This window comes from Pteropus medius, unplaced genomic scaffold (genome assembly GCF_902729225.1).
Source record: "Pteropus medius unplaced genomic scaffold, Ma_sr-lr_union100, whole genome shotgun sequence".
Classification (NCBI taxonomy): Eukaryota; Metazoa; Chordata; class Mammalia; order Chiroptera; family Pteropodidae; genus Pteropus; species Pteropus medius.
In genome coordinates this window covers 8,239,017-8,267,001 of record NW_024350926.1, presented here as the reverse complement: position 1 = coordinate 8,267,001, position 27,985 = coordinate 8,239,017, and positions in this window count along the sequence as shown.

The following is a 27,985-nucleotide window of genomic DNA, read 5'->3' as shown; positions in this document are numbered from 1 at the left end:
GTTCCAGGGCACATTGAAAATCTCAGTCCTGTTGTAATTTTATAGTAAGATACAAGCGGGCCTTCATGAAGAGCTCTTTGATGTGTTAACTTCTAGCTATGGACTGTGATGCAAAGATCAGTAGACTATGTTAAGTTTTTGAGGAGAGATTTCCTGTGATTTATGCTTGGTCTTTTGTTTGACTTCGGTGTGAATGTGAGGAAAAATGACTTTCTAATAACTAACTGCGCTGATGCTCATCATCCACCACAGGATGTTTACAAAGCAAGCTAAAATGGCAGAATCTATAAAGTGGCAAGCAGTAACAAGCAATTTTAAATTCAAAAGAGGGGATTCTGTTGAAAATATTTAATCAGTAAACTAAATTTCAACTAATATAGTAATTTTGAGTAACAGATTTAAATGTTAAAAATTAAACTCACTGTTTGGCATCATGTCAACAAATAATTGTTCTATAATTTAATTAAAGTTCTTTTTGGTTAAAAATAATGATAATGATAATTATAAAGATACACTTATAATGCTAATGTTTGTTCTACAAAACAAAGTATAATGTAATTTCAATTAAAATAGCCACCAATGGAAAATGGCAAAGTTATTTTTTTTGTGTGATGGTGAAGAAAAAATATAAAATACATTTTGAAATCAACAATAATAGATAAGGAGACCTAAGAAATATATTTATAATTTATAAAACTATAATCCACTTAAAATTTTTAGAGTTACAGTATACAAGCAGAAAAATCAATGTAACAGAAACTTCAAAATTATAATAAAAACAAATATTCATTACTCAACAAGAGTTAGACACTTTTCATGCATTCTTCCCTTTAAGTATAATTGTACAATTATGAAGTAGGCAATATAATTGTGACTATTTTAAATTGGGAAAAAACTGACACTAGTAGGAAGGCAGATTCTTTTTTCCCCCCTCGAACAGCTTTATTGAAGTAAAATCGATATACAATAAACTGAACTATTTAAAGTGTAAGAATTGAATCCTCAACAAAATATTAGCAAACAGAATTCAACAGTACATTCAAAGGTAATAAACCATGATCAAGTCGGATTTATTCCTAGGATACAAGGATGGCTCATCTTACACAAATCAATAAATATGATACACCACATTAAGAAAAGTAGAAAAAAATCACGATCACCTCAATAGATGCAGAAAAAGCATTGGACAAAATTCAGCATCCTTTCATGATAAAAACGCTTAGCAAATTAGATACGACAAGAAATGTCGTATCAACATAATAAAGACCACATATGATTGGCCCATAGCTAACATCATATTCAGTGGTGAAAAGCTGGAAATTTTCCTCTAAGGTCAGGAACAAGACAAGGATGTCCATTTTTGTCACTTTTATTCATCATATGTGAATATATAGATTATAGAAGAAAATAACATTTGAGTTAGAAATACAAAACAAACAAAATAGGTTAAATAAGAAAAATGACGTGGAGTAGAATGGCTGATTGCATGTGTTTTGAAACAAGATACCTGAGTATGAATCCTTTCCTTACTAGTAGTGCATTCTGGGGAAAATGCTTAATTAAGCCTCATCATCTTATCTGTGATATGGGGTAAAGACAGCATCTACTTCACAAAATAATTGTGAGAATTAAATGTATCAGTCCATGTAAATCACTTAGCATGATGCCTGGCATGTGGTAATCAATGTTAATGATTACTGTTACTCTTGAAAATAGGGCCCATTAACCCCATCATAGAGGGCTCTCCTATTATGGGTTCTATCTTATCTAGACATGAGAAATAATATAGGGAAAGGAGAGGCATGTAACTGGACTATGTGGTAAAAGCTGGGGCATTTACAGATGCTATTCAACTATTGCTATATTATAGATTCAAATATGGTTTCTCCTAAAAATAAAATGCTGTAATTTTAAACCAATTACAGAGAAAAAAGTCAATCCAGCAATCGGAAAAATTCTGCCTATAAAATGATGTACTTTTATCCGTATAGAATAATTAAGTACTTGCTTTTGTGATTCTTACGTGCTCACTTTCTTTCTTCATAAAAATATCTTAAAGGATAAATTATAAACTATTAAAAGTAATGCTATCTCTCTTTTTCTCTCTGAGAGTGGTCGAGTTTGCCAGAAGCTTCCTGAGAGCAGGCTTTTCGAAGAGAGGGCTAAGGGAAGCAGCACGAAGGTGCTGGACTCGAAGCCTGGGGAACTACCATTTTTTAAATTTTGTATTCTTTTCTTTCCTTATTATCTTTTGAAACAACGAATCTGAATTACTTTTAAGCTTTTTTTTTTCCTTTGTCGTTTTGCAATTTCAGTGGAATTTATCTAGATACAGATTTAATTTCATTTATTTTGTTTGGGATGTTCTTGTGCTTCATGAATCTGAGAATTTACGGTTTTCATTAAACCTAGAAACCTGTTATTTGAACATTGTCTTTCCCATATTCTCCCTATTCTCTCCTTCTGGGACTCCAATTAGTTGTTTGTCATTTCCACGCTGTTCTCCATATCTTGTAATGTTTTGCATATTCTGTCTCTTTGCTCACTTTGTGCAGTTTCATCACATGTACCTTCCAGTTCACGATTCTTTCTCTAGGAGTGTCTGAGAGACTGCTTAACCTGTCCACTGTGTCTAACGTCAACTGTCCTTCTTTCAGTAACTAGAAGTTCTACTGTTTTTCTTTTTCATAACCTTTTTCTTTATTTTATAGTCTTCTATAACTTTGCAATTTAATTTTCACTCTTGTCAACATTTTAAACATATATTATCTTAAGTTCTGTAGGTAAGATTCCAGGATCTGTAGTTTGCAGGTGTCTAATTTGGCTTTTTCTTTGGTTTGGTTTGGTTTTGCTGACTCGTGAGCATGGTGACTTGACTTCCTCATGTTTTCTCATTATGTTTCTGAACTCGTATTTGACAGACCTAAATCTGCAGACATTCTGGGAGGTCTGAGTCAAAGGGACGTTCCTTTGGAGATTGCCTCATTCTTGGTTATGGGAAGCTAACGATCTACTATCATTTTCCAGTTTGAGGTTTACCAGTTCATGCGGGGAATACCATTTAAATCCCAAACCTATGTGAAGAAAGGGATTACAAATTCTCAGGGAGGTCTGTGGGGAAAGGTGGAGGCAGAAAGGAGCAGGATTCTTTATCTTCTCCTTCTTCTTTTCCTCTTCCTTTTATTTCTCCCCCTACCCAGATCCAAGGCCAGGAGACTGTGTTCTATTGGCTCCCTTGGCCAGTAAACAGATTTTTCTCCCAAGCTCACTCTAAAGTATAGCCCTCTGAGGATCCTGATGTTTGCACAAAGTTGTGGTTCTAACTTTCTACCACGTGTGAGTCCTAAACCTTACATCCTATTCATGCAGTCCTGGAAAACCAAGACTTTGAATTCCTGGCCATGGCAAAGCCCCACATCCCGAAAGTCACTTTAACACTGACTCGCAATTTGCTTTCTTCCTATATGTGCTTTTCCGGACCGAGAGGTTTCCTTTAGTTTTTGTACCCTTTGAAAGGCATTTAAAAATATTTATTTTCTGTGTTTTAGTCACGATTTCTAGCTATCCTGTAATGTGGGGGTTTTTAATACTTCCAAGCTGCCACTTTTCCAGAAGTGCAAAGCAACCACAGATACATTTAGTTAAAGGTGTTGAAAAGTAAATTTAAAGAAGAAATTACAGAATCAGATTGATGCTAGTCCAATTTTGCTCTTGTAAACTTCATTTTCTTTCAAGTAAATTTGTTCTTGTTCTCTATCTTGTTTCTTCAGATTCTAGATTTCCTGTTCCAGAATAAACACGCCCTTGCTTTGGCTGCAGTAGAGGTTGTTGGTTTCTCTGTGACTGACAACTAGATGCCCTGTTCTTTACCGGTCATCTTTTATGTGGACATTTCTCCCTTCCTCCAATCTCTCTTGCCCTAAATGGAGAGAAACCCCACTTATCCAGAAACCAGTTTTTACTTTCATTTGACGGCATTACGACCCACCTGCCATTTCTCTTGTTGACCAGGCCCCTGGTTTGGAATTACTTTCACACTCAGACGACTGTGTGCTTGATCCTTGCATCACTAAATCCTGAGCTTATGCCAGTGGTTTGAGGCTGGCTTTCCTCTGCCCTGGCGATCTCTTGGGTTCTCCGTCTCTGTTTATCTCGTTCCGCCTGTCACACTGCCACCTACTCTTCATTTGGACAACAGACATTTGCTCAGATGATTACAGCCCCCCGCCCCTTATCCATGGGGACACATTCCAAGACTCCCAGTGGATGCCTGAAACCATGAATAGTACCGAACTCTATATATAGTTTTTTTTTCCTGTACATACATAATAGTTTAATTTATAAATTAGGCACGGTAGGAGATTAACGATAATAGCTAATATACTGTCATAAGAGTTATGTGAACATGGTCTAAGTATTTCACTGTACTATGCTCAGCCTTCCTGTGATGAGGCGAGACGATGAAATGCCCATGTGATGAGATGAGGCGAGGCTAGTGACATAGGCATCGTGGCGTAGGCATCGTGGCGTAGCGCTGGGCTCCTACTGACTGTCAGATCAAAACTACCACCAATTTCTTTTCCTTCTTCACAATTTCACTGATAGAAGATTCGTTTTTGCCACAGATCTTAACGACCTCAGCATAGGATTTTTCTTTCTTTCCTAAGGAAAGCACTTTCTCGCTTCTGTTTGGCATACTTGAATTGCCAGCATTACTAATGACCCTGGCACTGTGGAGTCATGATGAAGTAAAATACAGCGATTTGAACACAAGCCCTGCAATACCCCTCACCTCTCTGATAACCAAGACAGACACTCAGTGACTAACGGGTGGGAAACCCGCACAGTGCGAAGACGCGGATAACAGTCCAAGTCACCCCCCTGGTGGGAGGAAGCAAAATCCAAGAGATTCATCATGCCGCTCAGAAAGCCATGAAGCTGGAGGTCAGGGGGAACGACCACACTGCCTCTATTGTCCTGTTTTCAAGAAGGAGACATATTACATCACTTTTCTTTTCTCCAAAATGAACTTATTTTTTTGAAATTTTAAAATAAGACAAATGTCATTTTTAAAAAGCCCTAAAATAATAGAATGCTCATGTCCACCCCCAAGCCCTCATAGTTTTCACATGCCAGAGACCATCACTACAAACAGTCTGGACGTTCACGCAAATTTTTGCATCCAAAACACAAACATAATGACAAATGCTATTATACCTTAAATTTCATTTTATAATCAGACTTTTTCACACCAAAATTATCATGGGCATAGAGAATTATTTTTAATTACCATATTATTTTTGATTACCACAAAGTATTCGGTTGTATGGAATATACATAATTTCTACATAATCCCCCACTGAAGAAATGTGGATTTTTCTCCAAATTAGAAAAAAAAAAGGCTGCAGTGAATTATTATATGTACAGTACACTGTATGATTGATTTCATAGGATAAAGTTCCATAAGTTAAACTGTTGAATAAAATGGTGTGCCCTTTAAAAAATTTGATACATATCGGCAGGCTGACCTCTACATAGGTTTGTATTCTCCAGCACTGGGCATTACCAATCATATTAATCTCTGTCCATATAACTGGTAATTTATAATATTTAATTGTGATTTGATTTAGTAACATTTAGCAGCTTTTTCAGTTCTGACATTTCAATGAAATGCCAATTTTTTCAAAGCTTGCTATATAGATAGATATAGATACATAATGTCAATGTACATAATAATAGTTACAGTGATTCAATTAATTTTTTTAATTAAAATAAGTATGCTAGGGAAAAAAAAAGTGAAAATTTTCTCCTGCCTCTACTTTTTCTTCCTGTTCCAGTCTCCAGGCTCATATTCTATGAGGATTTATTTTGCTACGTAGCGTTCCACAACTTTTTTTTAAAGAAGTAAACCAGGATCTTGGTATACATATTATCTTACATCTTGCTCTTTTCTTCCCTATAGGAACATTTCACTGGGGAGCTGCCAATGTGACCAGCTGCTTTCGATGCCTCTATAATGTTAGTAGTTTGAATATCAGAGTCTCTCTTTGAACGTGGCCGCAGCGATGGACATGTTGGGTGCCTCGGTTTCTCCACTCTTACAGAAGGCTGCAGTGGACCCCCTCTCACCCTGCCGTCCTTGGAGCGTCTTTTATTGACCTTGGCTCACTGTCCTCTCCTCCTTTTGACAAGGCTCCCTCTCGCCTCACCACAGCCCTAGATGTCATCAGTTTGACAGAGAAACGAGATCGGAGATGTTACCGATTTGTTGAAACAGAGCCTGTTGGTAAAGGAGAGAGTGCACTTGAACGTAGCCCCAGCGCTCACATGCAGTGTCCTTCACTCCCACAGAAATCATGTCCTTGGCCACCTTATGCAATATAAATCATCATTTAAACGCTGTAAGTCCGCATAACAGATTGTTCGTAGCCACTGTGAGAAAATCTCCGATGTTTTGTGCCCAGCTCTTCTTAAACTCCAACCCAGATGTGAGGTTCCCCTCGTTTCATGCACTGGGATGTTGTCCGATTTTCACCCAGCTCAGCATGCTTTCCCGCTGCTTTTTTCCATCCCCAGCTATTTCGTTTGTCTCGCTTGATCTCCCTGCACGTGAGTCTTCCTCACCCTTGTCTGCAGGATCTCCTCACCTTAGATGGAGCGGCAGCCTGCTGTGCAGTCTCCGCTCAGCTTTCTGAAGCCAGCTCTCTTACTGAGGTAGGAATGGCATCCTTCTTCATAAAAGGCGCCTGTTTTACATGAGTACACATCGAAATGTTCTCACATGTGTAAACTGAATATGGAAAACTGACAAAATCAACAAAATAATAGTTAACTCATCGTAATAGTAAATTTAACTTATCATTGGCCTTGCACTAGGCCAAATTCTTTGCGTGCATTGTCTCATTTAACCTTTTCAATGTCTTTATAAGTTTGTCACTATTATTGTATCCATTTGATAGACGGAAAACTAAAGCCCAGCAAGGTTAAATAATTTGGCAAAAGATGGTCATTTATAAGAAAAGAAGTGGGGACTACAATTCTGGGTCTGTCTGGCGCCGAAATCCAGCTTTCTCTTATTCCTTTCAGTGAATAAGATGCTTAAGTATAATTTCTATTATACTGAAGGACAACTTATTTTTTTTACAAATGTTAATCTCTGAAATATTAATGGACACAAATGTGGAAATAGATTCCAATACATATATTCATCCGGTGTATAACTTTTTAGGATTTTATCCAAGGCTTAGAGAGAGGACATACTGTGTATAAAACTATCAGTTTCTGTTGCCTTAATCTATCTTCTATGCTATTTTACTTTATCATTTCTGGAATTAAATAGAAAATTATTGCCAATTTATCACATTGACCCATTTAGGATAGTTCTAATTCAAGATAAATATAATAAATAAACATTTGGGAACCATAGGTCTAGGAAAAAAATATTTGGAATGCATATTGAGATGAAATAATAAGACTCATTTAGAAGGCAGGTTTAATATGAGAAGAAAATGAAAGCAGAAAAATTCAAGACTGTCAAGACTGTGCGGGGTTAGACAAGCCTACTTTTCATAACATACATTAATAATAAAATCCCACCTGTAGGTCAAATCATCTAATCTTGATATGGTGCAGGCAACAGCCTTATAGAGAATTTTCTGTGTCCGATATTGCCTCTGATAAAAATATCATTATTATTTTAATAATATTTTATCAGTCTAATACTCATTGTTTTCACAATTTATTTTACTCAACAAATTATGAGATTGTTTTTGGAGTTTCAATAAACATAAGTCTTGTGAAAAAGGGAGAAAACAACATCACCATAAATACAAAAACAGGCAGAATATGGTAGGATATGAGAAGGCATAATTGCATGCTTTGATATTTATGATGAAAGACCAGAGCTGAAAGAAAAATGACAAAAATGCTATCTTAGCCCTTTGTGAAACAAAGAGAACCTGAAGGCCGTGCAATAGTAATTTTCATCATTCTTTCCAAAGCTCTGGCAAGCTTTGAAAATTCATATGTAATAGCAGCTAGCTTTTCTAAGTGAAAATACTTTGAAATCATCTTGGGATATCTAGTTTATTAAAGAAAAAACTTTATTTTCCTCCATAAAGAAAATAAAATTCTATTTTAGAAACTGATATTGGCTCTACTTAAATAAGTGTAGTTTTTAGTGCACTCGATACTGCATTGTGGAGTTCTTTCTATTTAAATAGGAAGCGTAGTTATTTAGAAATCAAGGATCACGTATAATATGTATTCAATAATCTCTTGAAAGTTATTTTCTTAAAAAATGATGTTCTGGTCAAAGAAAATGATGAGAAATTTGAAATGTTGCTATATATATAGTCTGATTCCATAGCGGATAATATAAAAATTGTATAAATACAAATTTTCTAGAGAACATAAAGTGAAATCTTTTAAAGCTGTTTATAAAACACTGCTGTTTTTCGGGCAGTTGAATATTAGATGAATATAGCCCAGAGTTTTGCCTTATAAAAAAACTTATTTATGTACATTCAAATATTCACTAAGGTTTTTATTAATCCACCACTGAGAAACATACAACATTCTTAAATGATTCCAAAACTTGCTTTCTCCAGTCTAGGTATACAGAAATGAATTCACTACCCTATTGTCAAAAACCATGAAAGAGGGTCAATTAACTTGCTGTTGTATTGTTGTTTTTCTTTTTCCATTTCTCTGCCTTTCTCTCACCAACACTGCTTATTTAAAAAAGACTTCCTTAATTGAATAAGTATAATGATTATGGGAAAAAAGAAAATATGACTCTTGCTTGCCCAGTTACCACCACGTGGACATGCCAAACATCTGGGCTTTCTGTTGTCTTGAAACATCTGTCCCCTTTAGTTCTTCATGTCAACCGTTCTTACGAAATTTCCCAATAAGGTCTTAGTGATTCTTTCATTTAAGTGTGCTTTTAGCTATAGAGTACTATAGAGAGTTATCTTCAAAATCTCCTTTTGAAAAGGTAAAAGAAAAAAAAAAAGCCAAAACTAAAATTAAAGTACAATTCTGAATTCACTGGATAGTTTACCTAAAGAAAAGGAAAGAATTGATTATCGCTAAAATAAGGTAGAGTGAAAGATGGATTTAAAGTCACCACTTTAGCGATAGTTTTCCCTAATGCAGTTGTGAAAATGGTTGGTTTGTTATCCCACCGAAGGGAGACGCTGTGGAGCAAATGGTCACTGCCTGCATTCGGTTTTTGAGAAACGGAGTAGAAGTTCTTATGACCAAATGAATTTTTTTCAAACAGCTAAAACGCTTTCTATCTTGGCTTTGGTAGGTGTTGTTTACTTTAACATACCGTGCTAAGGAAGCCGTTCTCTCTATAGAAAAAGGCAAATTCAGATAGGACACAGAAGACTGTACCACGCACAGGTGCACATTCCAAGCTGATCTGTGTCCCACCTACACTGAATGGTGTGTAGAGCTGTCATGGGTTTTAGGAGGTAGCAGAGGTCCCATATTTTGACTTACGTAAGTGAATTTGCAACAGCTTAGCAGAAGGGCCGAAGAGACAAAAGTCTTTCAACGTGATATCTTTCTCGAGTACAAACAGTAACATTTAAATTGCTATTTAATTAAGTGAAAAAACGTAGTTATCTTGATGCAATAGGCTATTGAGACAAGGTTTTTTAAATTTTTTTCTTCAACAAGGTCTGGAATCATAAAATTTAGAGAGACTAATACTCATAATATAAAGTAAAGAAAAATAGATTATTTTCCATCAGGAATATTTTACTGAGATAATTTCAGAAATGATTCAAAGGAGCAGACTAGAATATTCGTGCGTCTTTTAGGTTTGGGCATCTGTATACTTAGGATTGTCCTTGGAAATTTGCTATGGGTAATATTTTTCTGCAGTTGATATTATTAAGAACTCACTATTATGGAACAAGTTTGGCAGAAGCCATGGTCTCCTTGAGAGACTTTTACAGAGTGGAAACTGCCTTAGTATTTAAGAACGTGCCCAGAATTTACTCCCAATTAAAGCTAAGTACCAGCATGAGATTGCGTTCAGTAACTACAATAAGGAATCGCTGAAAAGAATTTTGAAGAGAAGAGTCAAAAGAACTTGAAACTATTAGCTATTTCCATGAATATATTTTGAGAAAAAAAGTAAAATTTGTTGTAGGAGTGTGGTTGATATTTCAGAATTTCCCAGACCAGGAAGGGTGGTTGGCTGGTTTATGCACCCACGGGTGCCACAGTGCCATCTAGTGGTCATCAAGGTAAACTGACGGCACCTGACCCTCAGGATGTGAAGAATTTAACAATAGGGACCAACGTTTGAATAAACCTTTTACTCTGCTGATATAATTCACTTTGTTCATACTTGAAAAGTGTTAAATATTAATAGGAGATAAGTTAATGTAAAAGATTGCACCATCTTATTGGTTCGATTGTCACGGAATTCAGATTTTTTTGGACTTCTCAAGAAATCTTTATTTTTAAATCACATTTGTACAAATGTAAAACACAGTCACGCTTTGTTTATAAATTCACTATTTTGTGTTTCTCTCAAATCGATTCACATTATTCGCATAATCGTTTCATTTATCACGTCATCTCCGCTCCATTTAACAATCTTCCCTAAGTCCATTTACTTTGGGCAAAACGTTCTAGTAAATAGCTTTGAGAGTATTTTCTCTCCTCAGAAAGCCACCATCATGATTCTAAAAGCATAAAAAATATTTGATTTTTGGAACTTTTATTCTACAACTACATAGAAGTGGGGGTCTGTTTAAAAGTACACTAGCCGTAGATTCCCATACAAATAGATTTTAAAAATCGTTAGTTTTGACAATAGTTCCATACTGACTTGTTCTTCACAACTACTTTTTGAGCAATTTTCTTATTAGAAGGCTCGAAAATGATTCCAATCATAGACATAAAGGCTGGCGAGTTCAACTTGTCACTATTGCAGGAAAAGCCCTGGGCTGAGTCCAGAGACTCACGTCCATCCTGGCTAAGCTTCTGGGGGCATGCCTGTGGTCGCCAACTTTCTCTCTTCCCCCTACTTCATCTCTAAAATGAGGTACCTGGCTCTCAACAGAATCTCTTGGGGATCCCCACCTAGAATCACACTCTGTCTTAGAGGACAGTGTTTGGCATAGGAATTTTGACTGAGATCTCCAGAGGACTTTCTGAAATCATTATATTAAGGTATAATTTGCTTATAGTAATACTTAGCCATCTTCAGTGTACTTAATGAGGCCATAAAAGCACACACCCACGTAACTACCACTACGAACAACACATAGAACATTTTTAAACTGTCCCCACGACCGCTCGTGGTCAGTTAATCTATTCCTCACCCCCGTTTCCACTGAGTTTTGATTCGTGTGCTCTCTGTTCCTTCCTCCCTACGCATCCTTTACTCCTCTTTCCTGATCATTTGAATTTGATGATTAAACCATATGTTCTCTAAGGTGACTTCCAAATCAGAAGTGCTGTGATTTACTGATGTTTGTGTGGTAAGTCTGGTCACCGCATGGACCACCAGTTTCTTCCGACTCCACGGCTGTAGATCTCAATCATAATCCAGACCAGTAATCTAAGTGACTGTTGCCACACACACACACACACACACACACACACACCAGCAAGAAGTCTTGATCAATCACTTAAAAGCTAAACATGAAATCGTGTCATATTAATGACAGTAGTGTCATCTTTGTATGCAAATGAAAGTTATTTGCTTACAAATCAAAGATAATTTTTCTAACCTTAGATTTCTAATTAGTAATAACGTGTTTGTTTGTTTGTTTTTTCCTCTTAGAAAGGTATTTTTCCAGCTCTAACACTCAAATTGTGGTCTCTAAATACCATTTCCCACTGAAATGAACCAGAGATCTTTGGCAAATGGCTAATTCCAGATATAGAGTAGGAATTATAAAAGATGAGATTGGGGTATCTTGCTTTTCCAAAAAGAAAATAGCTACCAAAAGAAATAGGTACTTAAATGTGTTTATATGGCCTAACCTGTAACGATTTGAGTATTTTTTAAATAATAAACACAATAGATTGAAACACATCACATATGTATACGTACATATAATCAGAACTTAAAAATACTAGGTTAGAAATATGGTTCACTATAGATGGCACTAGAATATAAGCTAGTTATTCATAAAATTAATAAATAAAAGGATATTTTAAACTATTTATTTTACTTTCCTTACATGCAATATATTTTAGGGTAATGAAATTGTTGGTAAATCTATTAATCTGTTAATATCATAGACTGGATGGCTTCAACAACAGAAGTTTGTATTTCGCAGTCTGGAGGTTAGGAAGCCCAAGATCAAAGCGCTGGCTGATTTGGTTTCTGGTGAGAACTCTCTTCCTGGCTTGCAGATGGCAGCCTTCTCTGTGCCCTCACATGGCCTTTTCTCAGTGTGAAGACAGAAAGGGAGAAAGCTCTCTGGTCTCTACTTCTTCGGCCACTAAGCTCATCATGGGGCTCAAGTCCCATGACTTCATCTATCCTAATTGTCACCTCAAGGCTCCATCTCCAACTATCATCAAATGGGGGTTAGGTCTTTCAATATATGAATTTCGGGGGACATAAACATTCAATCAATAACAATGAGGGAAGTTTTTTTTTTAAAAAGTTCTAGTTGCTAAATGAAGAAGGAATAATAAAATAGAAATTAAACATTTCACAACCTCTGAAAAATAAAAAATTAAAAATAGATAACAGTTATCCATGGATGCTAACACCATGGGGTAAAAAGAAAAAAAAAAATTATGGACACATTTTTATTAGAGGAATAAGCCTAACACTACATGAACCCAATGATTCATCTTAGCATTACTGAAAGTGTGTGGTGGATTGAATGAATGGTCCCAATTCTTCAATCCTTTTTATGTCCACGTTCATTGCCAAGTTTATCTTGGCTTTGCCATCTGACTTGCTTCAGCCAACTGCACATCTGTGGAAACGCCATGCCAGTTCCAGGCCCAGGTTTTAAGAATCTCTTACCCTCCTGTGACTTTTTCATTCTGTTGAGAAGAATTAAGCTTGATGTTCCAAGGTGAAGGAGAGACACTTGAAGCTGAGTTCCCCTGGCCATCAGAGCTTGACATATAACCACTTCCTGATATAGAGATTAGCTGAAGCCCAGTTGACTCTCAGATCCATCCATGAAAATAAACACTTCTTGTTACATGCCACTGAGTTTCTGTGGCTTTCTTTTGTTCACTAGTGTTTTTGTATTAATAGCTCACTAAGAAAATGAGATGAAGCAATACTGTATGCTTCATGTGATACAACAGGAAGGATGTTGCACAACCTATGACTCATTCTTGCCTAAGATAATCGAACCTTAATCTAATTCATTCAAATATTGAGAATAAGAGCACAAGTTCAACAATATCACAAAGAAACAGTTGAACATTCCTCAAGTCAAGTGACTCGGTTTTTGAAAAAAAAAAAAAAAAAAAAAGCCAAAAAAGAGGAAGAAATAGAAAAGAGAAAAGTAGTTATAAAATAGACTTTAGAAATATTTCAATTATATCTCAATAAAACTAAAAGAAAAAAAAGAGAAATGTATGAGTTAAGTGCTACAAGTGGATGCTGAATATTTATTTGAACCAACCAATTATAAGAAAAAAATGTTTGAGACAATCAAGGAAAATGTAAGTATGGAATGGATATTAAGAAATTATTGTTAATTTAGTTAGATACTCAAAGCCATGATAACTATGTAAAAAAATTGTCCTAAAACTGTTCCTGCAGTTAACGCTTAATAAAAGAAAACTCATAAAAAAACAATATTTTCTCTTACAAAAAACAAAATACTCAGAAATGCATAAGTTCTTGGGAATCTTACAAAAATTAAATTTGAAAGAGATATCGAGTGTTTACTATGCAACATAATAGAAATTCTAAGCTTAAATAAACAATGGGCCACAAATGAAGAAGATTATATGAAGAGCTCTACGTAACTGTAAGTGTCAATGTCTATTAAATAGTGTCCGGTATTCAGGTAACCATCAAACGCTGCAGTGGCCAGAGATAGAACACGTTCCACCAAACTCTGATGGCAATGTGTCTATATCCACGTGTGCGTATGCATATGTGTATACATGCATATATCTGTTTATTTATGTGCTTTTTCATCACAGCACAGAAAAGGAAATTAATCCTTTTTATAAAAAAAAGAAAATTAAAAATTAGACTGTATTAAATTCACACTGATAAATAATAGTCCTATGTAATTTCTAACACTATATGTTTTCGGCCATCATTTAAATTTGAAAGAAATCCTTTCCTTCATTTCTTTGAATTTCCCTTTTTACTAAATAGTCTAAAAAGAATGACTCCAAACTTTCCAATTTTCTCCACAGTTTCAGAGGCTATGAAATAATCCCGATATTAACTATCGCTCATTATTTTTCCTACAGGAAGACGCTACCTTTAAAGTATGAAAACCAGGGAATGTTTTTTTGTCCACTCTCCACAACGGTTAAATCAGGTACGTAACAATGACACAACATGGCACGGAGGAAACGCAGAAGAACCAAAATGTCCAAATGGTAATGATTTTCTCAAGCTACTTTTCATGTCTAGGTGACTGGTGATCGACTAACTTTAGAAATGATGGCCTTCATCCTAATGCCTGCCTTGGTGGTTCTGACATCAAACTATCTTTTGTGATAAACAAAAATACTTTCATATCTGTTGCAGCACCATAAATGTTTGACCGAAAGAAAAAGTTCCTGGGGTTTGTTTTTATTAGCTGTTTAAAATGATGTATAGATGAAATTTATCATATATATGAAGCTTCAGAAAGAACCATAGAAATAACTATTTTGTCTTTAGATTTATATTAATATAAGACCATTTTAGTATATTTAGATAAGAAATTGCATGTGTATATATACTTAATAAGTATATGTATTTTCTATTCTGCGTGATATTATTTTAAGGTTGTTATGATAAATGATCGTAGATAATAAATTAAAAACACTGCATTTGCCTTGTCTTATGCACATTTTTAAATATCCGTGCTTTAGTTTTAGAATTTTCAAATTAAATACATATCCAACATTTGTGTGATTTTATTACATTATGAGCATTTTTAGGTATCATTATTCAGTGGTGATATAGGAATTAATATTAAAGAATTTTGAAAGTTCTTTAATATATTTATCTAGTAATTAGGTCATAAGCGCATACATAAAATTGCATTATGGCAAGAACCAACGGATAAGCAAAACTATTTTGCTTTACTATGTTATGTTGCATTGAATAATTCTGAAATTAATTATGTAACAAATTAAGCCTAGAAATTCTTTAACCTGAGGTTATCACTGAACACAATATGTTACTAGCAAATGTAGTTTAATCATCTTTATAATAAGGGTAAACTCTCTATAAATCATATCTTTAAAAATGTGCTTCCTAATGTGAGATATTGTTGAATCAGGAGCAGTTATATAATGGCGCTTGTTATAGTGGAATTTGTCTGTATTATGGAAATGAGTAGTATTCTAACTATGAGCTTTCCTTAAGTAGTAGATTATTTATGTTTGTGTACAGTATATTTTTAAAGTAATGCCTCTGAATCCAGGAAGAAATAGTACATGTTCTTGATTCAAAAATTTATTGAGAACACTATTGTATTTACCGTTCTATTGTAGAGCTTAGGGAAAAAACAAAACAAAACAAAACAGATTTACCAGGCATTTTTTCTCCACTTTTCTTATTGGAGTAAGGGGTGGGGGAAAAGTATAATGCTGTTTTTCAACAATTTTCTGTCTACGACTCACTTTAAAAAAAAAAAAGTTGTCTAATCGTGCATCTTAACATCCTGTGGAGACTAACTAATCTACCTTTATAGAATCTTCAAAACAGAGACTACTCAAAAAATAGTGGGGACTTAACGGAAGGGGATAGGAAGAGGTAAAGCAAAATTCTACCGGAAGTTTGAAAAGGTAGGAGTTTTACCTTATAGACCAACTGCTAAAGAACATACACAGGCTATAATTCAATATCCCAGCAGAGACTCTACTCACAAGAACTCACCTATTTGTGAGTCCTAAGTTTAAAAAGGATACAAACCAAAAACAAACAAAACAAAGCAAAACAAAACAAAAAGCTTCCATTTGAAACGTCAGAAAAAGGGTCGATACTTCTGAGAATTCTTGGTTGTTTACAAACTCAACATTCTAATGTTTTCATCAAAAGCTTATTCTGGGAAGTAAATGAAGTAATCTTTTTGGAAAGTAATAGGATTTTATCCTCACGAGATTCCCCTACAGCGAGGTGGCCACTTCCTTAAATCAACCAGTCAGGTATGATGATACCTCAAGCCTCAACTGCTTGAAGCACATAAATAATAAATGAAGATGGTATTTGAGTTTGAAACAATCATCTGTGAGGTCGAGAACCTCTTTTTTGTGAACTCTGTGAGATGCGTCACGCAGAAACAAGAGTTAAAGGTTGGGACTTTGACCACACACTCCACTTTGCCTTGTAAACCGAACAGTGGCTACTGACCCAGCGCTGAGTCGCGTCGCTGCAATGTTTGGTTTTTCTTTTTTTTTTCCTCTCTTTTTGTCTTTTTACTAGTATGAGTTCTGCTTTCACTCTCGGACAGCTGAGAGTCAGAAATATTGAGAAGAAAAGTTAGCAGTCTTACTGAGCTCAAACCTGCTGCTAAGATGGTATTTTGTATTGATTTTTCTTGAAGCCTGTAATCTTGAAAGCTTGTAACAGAGGATGAGGTAAATATCATTTTATTTGCTCAAATAGGTTTAGATTAGATTGAGATGAAAAAGTAAGGACAAGCCAAATTAGGACTGAAAGCAGCAATTACAGATTATTGTTTCTAGCAGTAACTAGAATGGGTTCTTTCACTGATAAAAAGACTTATTGAAAAAAAGAATTGATAATTTTAGTTTCTAAAATAAATAAAAAGAAAATATGAAATTAAAACTATGTTTAAGTGTGAAAATAATGTCTTCTTTCTAATCAAAGCTGAACCCAGATGGCATACGTTTACCCACTAATATAAACCCCAAATGTGGGTCATCACAATGCAGTCCAGCAAACTCGTAAAGTATATTTTTGATTATGCAAGCATATTATATGTAATATTCTTATTTAGCTTAAAAATAATCTGACACCTAAGTCATAAAACCATAAAATAATCTCTGAAATTAATTCCCTCAATCACATGATTTTAGGAAAAAAAAAAAGTGTACACAACCATTCAAATGATACTGGCAAAAGGGCATGGAATTCAAAAGGTTTAACTATGTCTTATCTCAGAGTGTTTTATTTCTTCATCTTCTGAGCACTTCAAACATAGAAGCTGTTATTCCGTCTTTAGATCAGTAACTTTGAATTGTTCTACCTGTCATTCTGCGGTGACTAGCACAGCTAGATGTCACACGTTGATTGTGTGCGCTTTCATTCTTTCACATTAAATGGCAATCACTCGGTCCTTTTGATTTGTTTCTTTTATTTAGCCCTGAAGTTTTTACACTAGAATCTCATTAAAGCTGAACCAGTGTACTCCTGTCAAAAAAACTAATAGAAAAAAGTTTAAAAGTGAAATGTGTCCCCTGTGTTGTCACTACTGGAGAGGCTGCATCTATCAAGAGTTTCCAAGTTTAGCACTTTGATTTATGTTTATTGAGTCTGCTTGTCTCTTACTTTCTCTCTTCCTTTTCATCTAGGAAATAAAGAAAACCCAATGAAGCCAGGTTCATTTACGTAAAAGGAAGGACAGAAACATTTAGAGCTATTCATCTCATCTTGAGAGAGAACTAGAGAGTTCTCTACCATTTAAATTATGTGTGTGTGTGTGTGTGTGTGCGTGTGTGTGTATACATACATATATACACATATATGTATGTATATATATACATATACACACATATATGTATATATATGAAAAATAACACTAATGTATGCTTTGAGACATCTAAACAGCTTCTGAGTTAGCAAGGTAGTTTGCAATTATAAAATGTTAATCTAGCTTCAAAAAATACGTAAATCCAAATAAATAACTGAATGCCTTATTATACAAATAATTCTAGAAATCCCTACTTTTCCTTTCATAATCAAGAAAATATTCTTTTTATAGGGAAAATAACTTGATCAAGATGAGAATATTAATTATGACTAAAAATTGAAATCAGGAAAAAAGATAGTTCTTAAATTGCCCAGGATTTATTTATGCATAAGTTTGTCCTATTGTGTTCAGGAAAAAAAAAAATCATCTGGGTCATATTCATATAATCTAGGCACCATGGACAATGACAAATATATTCATTCAACATGAATCTCCTTTCATCATGGGCTGCTGTTTTGAAAGATAAGTGAAATAGATTGTGGGGAGGCTGATCCCTTTCTGAATTCCAGAAAATAAGATAAGTGTCTTCAGAATGCTGGCAAATTAATCCCAGTGAAATTATGAACCACTGACTAAAGATCCAGACAGAAGGAATAGAAATGACAAGGGTGACAGCTGTACATTTAGAGGTGCCTTTCCTGTTCATGCTATTTTTGTTGGCTGATACTGTAGTAGGTTTTGCTCCTAAATTCTTCATCCAGAAATGAGATTCCTAATATATTTCGACTGGATTCATAGATTACATATAGAATATTTATGATTGCTAATGCTGCTGTCCTTTTTCCCCCCGAATATATAGATAGGATTTGAAACTGCAATACAATTTCATTATTCTCAATCTTTATGATTTAATCATGAATTTGTAAATAATTTTAGTGGCATTCAAGTGAAGATGAAGTTTCTAAGTATATCTCCTGGTGAAAATTAAAAGATTTAAAAATATATTTTTTTCTCTCCTTTGTCTTAAATATTTTCTGGACTATCTAATGCAGATGAACGTTTCGAAAACATTTTATATAAAGAAATCTCTAGATTACATACAATTAAATTATTTACTAATAATTCTAATGTCTGCAAAAGACAAATTTGAAATATACTCATAAGTAATACCATACTAAATAAAATTAGGACGTTTAAATTCAAGAAAATGTATCGGATGGCTTAAATTGGATCTATAATTATATATATTACACATTCACACACACATACACATATATATTATGTTTGAAAATAAATAAGTTTTAAAGTAAAATATCAAATAAGTCATGACTATTACATGAGCTACTATAACAAATACATTTATTAAAATCTATAGGTACCTTTTACCCAGAGTTTTAAGTTTCATATGTAGATATGAACAATATCATTTTTCTGAGATTAGAAAGCAAGTATCTGGAATATGGTTACATGTCCAATTTCACTTGCTTATGTCAACCAGATTATTATTATTGTCTTAAAGGCTCTATTAAATGTACAGGGTCCCTAACGGCAAATAATCAGTTTCTTCCGTTTTCTCTCAGTGAGCTGATTACACTAGTTAGTTGCTTCACCCTGTGCTGGAGAGACAGCCTGAGTGACTGATCAGCACTGTCGAGATTAGACTTGAGAACATTCATCTCCAGACCCTTGTCTGGGGGTCTTCCCACCAGGTTATGCTTCTGTCCCTCTGCAGAGGAAAGCCAGGTCCGCCTGGGTGGCCCGGGAGATGAGATGCTTGTGTTTTCATGGCCTGTCTATATGAAAAGGATGCTGCTTTTTTTCGTTATTCTCCTCAAAGCCGTCTTGCTTAAAAAATCAACATTGCTACTGCAACACTGTTTGGATGAAATATTTTAGAAATCGAGCATGCTGTGCCATACACTTTGAAAAACCAGAGAAACTAAATTTTTATTTGAATTAAGAAAATGCAAACAAATTGCTTTCCTATAGTTGGAGGCCCGCTGGATTTCGAGCATCTCTGTAGGTGCCCGAGCTTGTTGCTGTATATTAAACAATAAGAAATACAGTAACAAAACCAGCAGGCAAATAATATAAACAGAACTGGTGAATGCTGTGCCAATTTACCCAAACAATTCTCCCGATATTCCGTGGTGATTATTTGAAACATCTCCGTTGTTTCCCACCGTTTGCTTATTCCAATCTAGTATATGTGACTGACAAGGGGAAGTATTGGCTCCACTTGTGGAAAACAGGCAGAAACACAAAGATAAAATATTGTGTGGTACTGGGGGTAAAATTACAACTCAGAAATAACACTGAAAATATACAATGGAAAAAAAAAACTTTTCTAATGTTATATATAAAATTGGTGTTTCAATCCTTTTTTTTTTTGACAAGCTGTGATTGACAGCCACTTAATTTTTTTTTTTCCTGACAAAGCTATTTGAAATTTCCTTATAGCCCTTTATAATTTGGGAAATTAAAGTGCATTTCTTACACCAAATGTTCAGATTTGATCTAAAGTATAGCCCTCATTGCGATGAAGATACCAAGGAGAAAATCAATCATTTGGAAATGGGCGGAGCAGAACAGACTGGCCCGGTTTTGCAGGAAATTACTGACCGTTCCCAGAGACGTGAGCGAGAATGGAAAGGTACAATTCGATGTCACATAAATGGATTCAGTGCCAAGGGAAAGCTTACAATAGGCTCAGGATAGATTTTTAACATCTCCGAGGACATGGATCCACATTTTTAAATGCAATGAACTAATAAATGTTTTTGTAGTATGAACTTTCTATACACTAGCTTGTAATCAACCTTTCTCAAAACTTAAAAATATATACGCTAAGCTGACAACTAAAATTTTCACTGTGTCAGTGGTTGGAAATTGATACAGCATTTCACAGTACTTTCTCCTCCCTATACTTTGAACTTCTCCCTGAAAACCTAAATTTCTATTTGGCCCCTTGCCCTCAGCCGCAGTCATTAACGTTTTTTAGGTTATTGATTGATTTAGTAGCCCTTGCTGTGTACGAGGCTCGCACTGGGCAGTATGGGGTTGAACGGACGAGCGTGTTTGTAGAGAGTGGAGGGAATTAGGTCTGTTCACTTACTTCGATATCATCCTCTATCTTGAAACCGACACATCTAATAAAATACTGAATTTTGACACAGGAGGTGGTATTTTTGTCGGAAACGTGATTTCAAGGAATCAGTGAAAACCTAAGGATGCTCCATGCAGAAGGTAAGATTTAAGCTCAGACTTGATAGGTGGGTAGATTTTGAAGACGCAGAGTTGAGGACAACAGACATTTTTATTAGTAACATTCTGGGGAGATGGCGTGATGAGGAAATATTGTATTAAGGAGAAAGCGCCCTAAAAGAGTATATATCATAACTCATTTAATTCTAGAGCCGTTAAAAACAAGGCAGACAATAAACTCTTCCGCTTCCGTTCCAAATTACAGTTGAGGAAATGGAACCTTTCACTCTGCTTCTCCACACTTTTGAATGAACTTGGTGAAGCCAACAGTGGATTAATACCACTATGAAAACAGATGCTGCTAGCAGGTTTTACATGCCAACTATGTACCTTTTATTTATTGTTTTTAACCAATTTTTCCAGTGAAACACAAAAAGCAAGGATGATCAGGATCACTGCAGAGTCATCTTTTTAAATCTCAGACCATCAACTCCCAGGCTTATCCTTCCCAGGGATTCTTGATCAACTCACTCCCCGATTCCTTCCAACGACTACTTCAAATCGTCATTGCTTTTCTCAAGAAGTCACTGCTCAATATTTACCTCCATTATTTCCTGCTCACCTTCTAGCACCTCAAAAAAAAAAAACCCAAATGATGACCAGTCTCAGAGGACGAGCGGGCGGTCTGACCCTTCGCTCATCGGAGCCCTAGGCCTCACTCCCGTTTCTTTTCATGCCCACATCCTGGGCTCCAATCTCTTATCTCAATGTTTCGTCTCATCTGGCCTTTAGTCAAAACACCTACTGGACTCCCTCCTTCCTACGAATCACAAAGGACAGAGGGAAAAAAATAGAATGGCTAAGATTCAGTTAGTCTGCTGTCTTCCGTGGAAAACTTTTCTTATGACTAGCTTATGGCCCTCTGTGCTCCTGTCGCGTCCGTGGTATTCAGCTCTGAAGAGCCAGTCTGAATGTTTGTCTCTTCTGCTGGACTGCGGGCACCTTGAGGTCAGCTATGGCATCTGGACTGCTGCTGAATTGCCAGTGCTGGACAGAGTGTTAGACAAATATTTGAGAAGTAAATCAATGAACAATGGGTTATGACTGTTCTGTTCCTTTATACTTTTGCATTTTCCAAATTTTCAAATATGAACGTGTGTATTTCAAATACAAGACAAACCAAAATAAAAAAATAAACAAGAATAAAATAAAGATTATTTGTCATTTAGGATGATAAGTCAAATGAATTGTAGCCAAAGCTGCTAGCACCCAAAGCAGTTATTTAAATTTTGCTTTTCTAGAAAGAATACAACGTTGATGTTTCTGGATTTAAAGAGAAAAAAAATGATAGGAAGGTAATTTTTAAAACAAAATATTTAATATGTCACATTTGTTCTAGAAACAAATAAATATAGACGTAACAAAGAGATCTTATTAGGTCTATATTTTGTACCTTATCTGTTGGACTTAAATGAATACCTCTTTTATTATGTTATTTTTATAGTTTTAAGTATTCTAATGGTTTGCCAGTATGTTACTTTAATATTTATTTTATTTGTGAAACAACAAAATTAACTTTGGAATGTTTATTTCTCAATATAATCAATCGATTTCAGATAGCAGATCCTGGATAACAAAATAGCACCATCAAGTGGAAGCAAACTCAAAATCCATAACTACCTCATAGTAGTTGAACAGTTCTTCTGACTTGTGGCTGGCACTTTACGTTTATTTTCAGTGATGTGACTGTCGGTTCAGCATTTGAGATGCTCCCTAACCTGGCTCTACTTCTCTCACTGTGGGAAAAATCTCCCTGTCCCTCATCCTCCGCTTTCTTTGCACGGTTCCTGCCCCTGTGGAATTTGTCCCCACCTGTCCTTACTATACTCTTAATTTCAAAGTTTACATGAATTTTTCTTCAGATAATCTATGTCTCAGTAATAAATTATTTTAGCACATTCTCCATTTATCTTATTATATTTTACCGCTCTATATCAAACTGAAAAGTAGCTGGTTAACAGCTGGGAGTGTTGTATATATTCCAGTAGCATGGTTATGGACACATACTAAGTGCTCGATATATTTGCTTTATTGGCTAATACAACAGATTAAAATTTCCTCCACATTTTATATTAGTATCAAGAAAAAAAAGCTTTTTTTTTTTAAGCTATGATCCCATCATTTTTTTAAAAGGCAAAATAAGGAGACTATCAGGCTAAAAGAGAAAAGGTTTATCTGTAGTAAAATTAAGACAAAGTTGAGCATAACGATAAAATAGCTATCGAAGATATTGTGTTTGTTTTCCATCAAACGAAACGACACCTATAGGTCAAATACAAAGAAAGAAGAATGGAGCGTACGAGGGAATGTGCTTGAGGGCCAGTTTAAAAGAAATCTCAAAACAAAGTTTCCGTTCGCCACCCATTTATAAACATTGCTTTGGATTTATTCTAAAAACATTTAAAGTCAGAATTCCAAAATGATTTATGATCAGCGTAACAGCTAGACTGAAATATCAAAATAGGTTGCAGAACAGGTATCTACATGAAACACTAATGTATTTTACCGGTTTTGAGAGCGTCCCTCGTGTTACAGTAACTGTAGGACCTTTTAAGGATGTCCAGGAAGCTGTTGAAGGATACCGTGAGACCAGGGGGGAAGCAGGGAGCCTCATTTATCAAACTCCATTCGATATTGATTTAGTATCATATGTATCTTTCACTACCAAGATTACCTTAAACAGACAACCGCAAGTAGTTCACACGCATATGTAAAAACAGAGAACCCCAACTGCAGAGCTTAAATGTCTTTATCCACCTAAGATGGCCTTGGTTCTTTTCCTTCATAATGCTTCTTGAGGATCCAGATGTTATTCTTAAACTTATATACCCAGTACATTAGATTTGCATCCTCTAGAAAATGCGAACATACTAAACTTTTATGTAATAACCTAATGAAAAGCTGCCCTTATACTTTTTACTTAAGGCAGAAGAGTTTGAATAACCCTGTTTACAATATAAGGCAATTGCTTTTTTTTTTTTTCCCTACAGCCTTAGTAAAAATCATGATTTAACTTTTTTCTGTGACACTGCAAAACACAATGGCCATTGTAAAAAGCCTTAGAGATGCCTCTAGAAATATTAGCTCATCTATATGCCCTAGACCATCTAATTAAATAGAAACTGTATGTCTTCTGCATAAAACTCCTTGTGATTAAAGTTAGTCTGGGAAGAGGGCTGAGGAGATAATGAATTCCAGTTACCCTATCTACACAAGTTGCTGTGAAATGCCCTTTTAAAAAAATCCCTTAAAACTTAGATACAGATACTTTAATGAAGAGAATTTGAATTTTTCAAAATATTGTTGAATTCAGCTTCAAACCCCCAGTCTATTAATGAAGCGATGTTTCCTAAAACATGGAAGCCTTTTGTAGCCTTACAGATGCATTTCTGAAAAAGATTTCTACTTAATGCTACATCCCATTGCTCCTTCTTCCACCCAGTGACTGTCACCGACTGTCAGTTCCTGTGCGGTGGTGTTGCCTATGCTGTCAGATCAATTTTTAGAGGTAAGGCAAAGTTGCCGTGACATTCAGGAGTGTAGACATCCATTCACGTTGGAGGGGCCACGCGTGTCATGTCCTCCAATGAAGCACGGCGAGCAGGGGCTTTAATAACAATCAATTCGAACATGCAAATGGGCAAAACAAACATCAACAAACTCTTCTGTGTCTTGGCAAGAGACTGAAAGACCTTATTTGCACAAAAGAACAAACACAGTCTCTGGAACATTAGAAAGCAGCACTAGAGGAATATGGGAAAAAATACGAAGCTGCAAAAAGCCAACAGGTCAGGGTCTTCGAATGCCTTTTAGGGCTGACATGATGAAGGTATCGAGTCTGCAGATTTTTGCCAAGTGCCTTCTTAGTTTTTACCACATACAAGTATCACCAGGAGTAAATAAATAAAATGAATGTATCCAATAATTTTCATCGTACTTACTTACTTTTTAATCTTAAATAAATTTAGCCTCAACTTAAATGTTAATATGCATAAAATCAGGAGTTCATGTGATCGTTCTTCATCTATGGCATACATATGTAAAATTTTAAGATAGAAAAAAATTAAAATAAAAACAGTTCATCTGTCTAAATGCTCTCACGTGCTAAAAGCTCTAGTTACATCATAGTGTCGGTAAGTGGGGTCCAAATAATCATATTTCTATAAAGAGAGAATGCAGAGTTTTCTACGCCAAAGCAGAGAGAACAACGTGGAAATGCGAAATCGACTTGGTCTGGCGGTGTTCTGTCCTGCACAGAAACCTCCTTGCTGAAGGTACTGCCACACGAGATTCTTGACCACTGCAAGATTAGAGCAGGAGGACCTCGCGATCATTTGGTCTCAGTCCCTGGTTCACAGGGGGACAGCTAGAGATCCGTCCGAGTGAGGTAAACGACTCCCCCGCCCCACAGCTGACGGGAACCGGTGGAGAACGCAGCGCTCCTGGTCCCACCGCAGGGCCTCTGATGCTCTGAGGCTTATTTCGGCAGTGAGGGTAATTATGCATCGAAACAGAATCGCAAAGATGCCACTTTCGCACCAATAAATATCCAAAATATGAAATATATTTTTCAAACGTTATGGTTAAGACAACAAAATAAATGCAATAAGTAATTTGAGAGAAAAAAAAAAAAGTAATCCGTGTGGCGAGATCCCAAGACAAGGGCATCAAAGCGCAAACGATTTTACTCCAGGACAAACTCCAGAGTGTTCGGCAGGACGATAACATAATGGTTACACAGCTGCCACCAATAAAAGAATGCACAGGGTATCACTCTGGACAGAAAGAGAGTGAAACCAGGAAGGTGGCAATGACGTCTGGGGCCCAGAACAACAGTACCGGGTCCAGTCTAAGAGGCCGGGAAGAATCTTGGGGTATCGCCAGGGGCACTGACTTATATAAACCTGGCTAGTCAACCAGCCGAGGCAGCTGGGCCATGGCCATGGAATAACCCTTTAAAAATTAGGGAATGAGAAAAAAAACTGAGGGAAAAGAAAGCAGGATTGTAGACAGCAAATACTGGGCAGAGGGACGCAAGAATACTGCCTGAAGACTGGTTAGAGGTTGCTTCTCAGGGGGCCCGCATGCCAATAAAAGTGTCCTTTATCACAAGCATGCTACCTTGACTTAGAGACTGTTTCTTTTATTCTGCATATTGTATTAACTATTTCCTAGGATTCTTCCTCAACCTACCTTGACCTGGAGCTATTTAATTAAACAGCAGTTAAAAAACAAAGGAACAGCAACAAAAACTCTCCAGCTTAAAGTTTTCACAGTCACAATTCTTCCCACAGCAATGCGTATGCGTTACCAAAGCCATAATGGCAATGCTTTCCCTTTTGATTTACTCTTGGAACTACACTGCATATTTGTTGCTTGCCTTGGAGCGAGCTTAACTGTTACCTGCCCAATAACAATCGTGAAGATAATAACAAAGTCTCGCTTTTCTGAAACGTTTTACATGGTTTGCGAAAAATGCATAGTAGCGCGACTGCTTCTTCGTTCATCAACAGGCATTCAACAACAGGCACCGAACACGCTTTCTGTGTAGCAAATATTGTCCTACAAGCCAAGATACAACCGTGAGTGAAAGAGACAAAGCTCTTGCCTTCGTGAAGCTTATCACATTAGAGTACGGGAAGCAGCCATTAAAAATAATAGCAAACGGTAACTATAAATTACATAGGTATATTAATATGGGGAGGAGTACATTGTAGGACTATATTGGTGCTATGGAAGAATAAAATATGGGACTAATGTGGGCTGCAGAGGCCTGAGAAACTATTTCAATCGGTAGGTAAAAGAATGAGAAGGAGTCTCCTAGAAAGATGTGGAAAGGAAGGGGTGGGAAGACCAGTCTAGGTGGAAGGAGAAGCGTATGCAAAAGTCCTTGAGTGGGTGAGCACAGAGATTTGGGAAAATGAAAAGATCCATGTGTGCAAAGCCCAGTGAAAAAGAAGGATGGGCGAGGGCGGTTGGGGAAGAGACAGAGAGAGCCATGAAGATAATCGTATGCAGATGAATAAACCATGGGAAGGTGGGTTTTCTAAAAACCACTCAGCGTTTCCGAGCACCCCGGTACCATCCCTAAATTTTGTCTGGAGCCCATCCTCTCCACTCAGTTGGTGCAGCTCACATAGAACTGACTCCACTCCTAGCTCGAGGGTGGGGTGGAATCTCAGTCACTTAGGATTCCCAGTGACTCCCCTTCCCTAGCCTTAGTGATTGACTGAAAGGAAGCACGTGACCTCTGAAAGCCAAGATGCCAACGGGGTCTTGGGGTCTACTGCATGAGAGGCATACGGCCTTTCCTCCTGGACCCGAATCTTGGAGAGACACATACTTACTATATTTGGCAAGTTTGGGGTGTGCCTATGTGTGCAGAACTCAGTACGGTTCAGTACAATGTCTTTTGAAATTTCTGACGGAATTTAATTGCATGAAAAAAAAAAAGAGAATTAAAGGGAGTCGATCTGCAGCTTCCCAGAGAGACAAATCAAAAGAGGCATCAGCAAAAAAGACAATAGAAAGAGGTTCATTTAGCTCTCATTATGCCATAACTATTTGTTCTAATGTTTCCATGTAAGACTATGTTCTCAATGTGATCACAGGCTCCTCGGTGTGTGTGTGGGCTCTTGTCATATGTGTCACATGTAATCCTTCTGTGACTTCCTCAAAAGCAAGCGTCATGGCCCTGCACTAGCAGTAAGGGATCAATCATCAATTAGACTGATTTTTACTGTGAATGCAGTGGCAGGCTGCAGGGTGGTGCCCAAACTTAAGTTGCCAATAGCAACATATTTGCAGATATGCAAAGATCAAGGCCACAAGAAAGAGCCAGCTCTCTGTTCCTCTCTGTCTCTGTATCTGTCTCT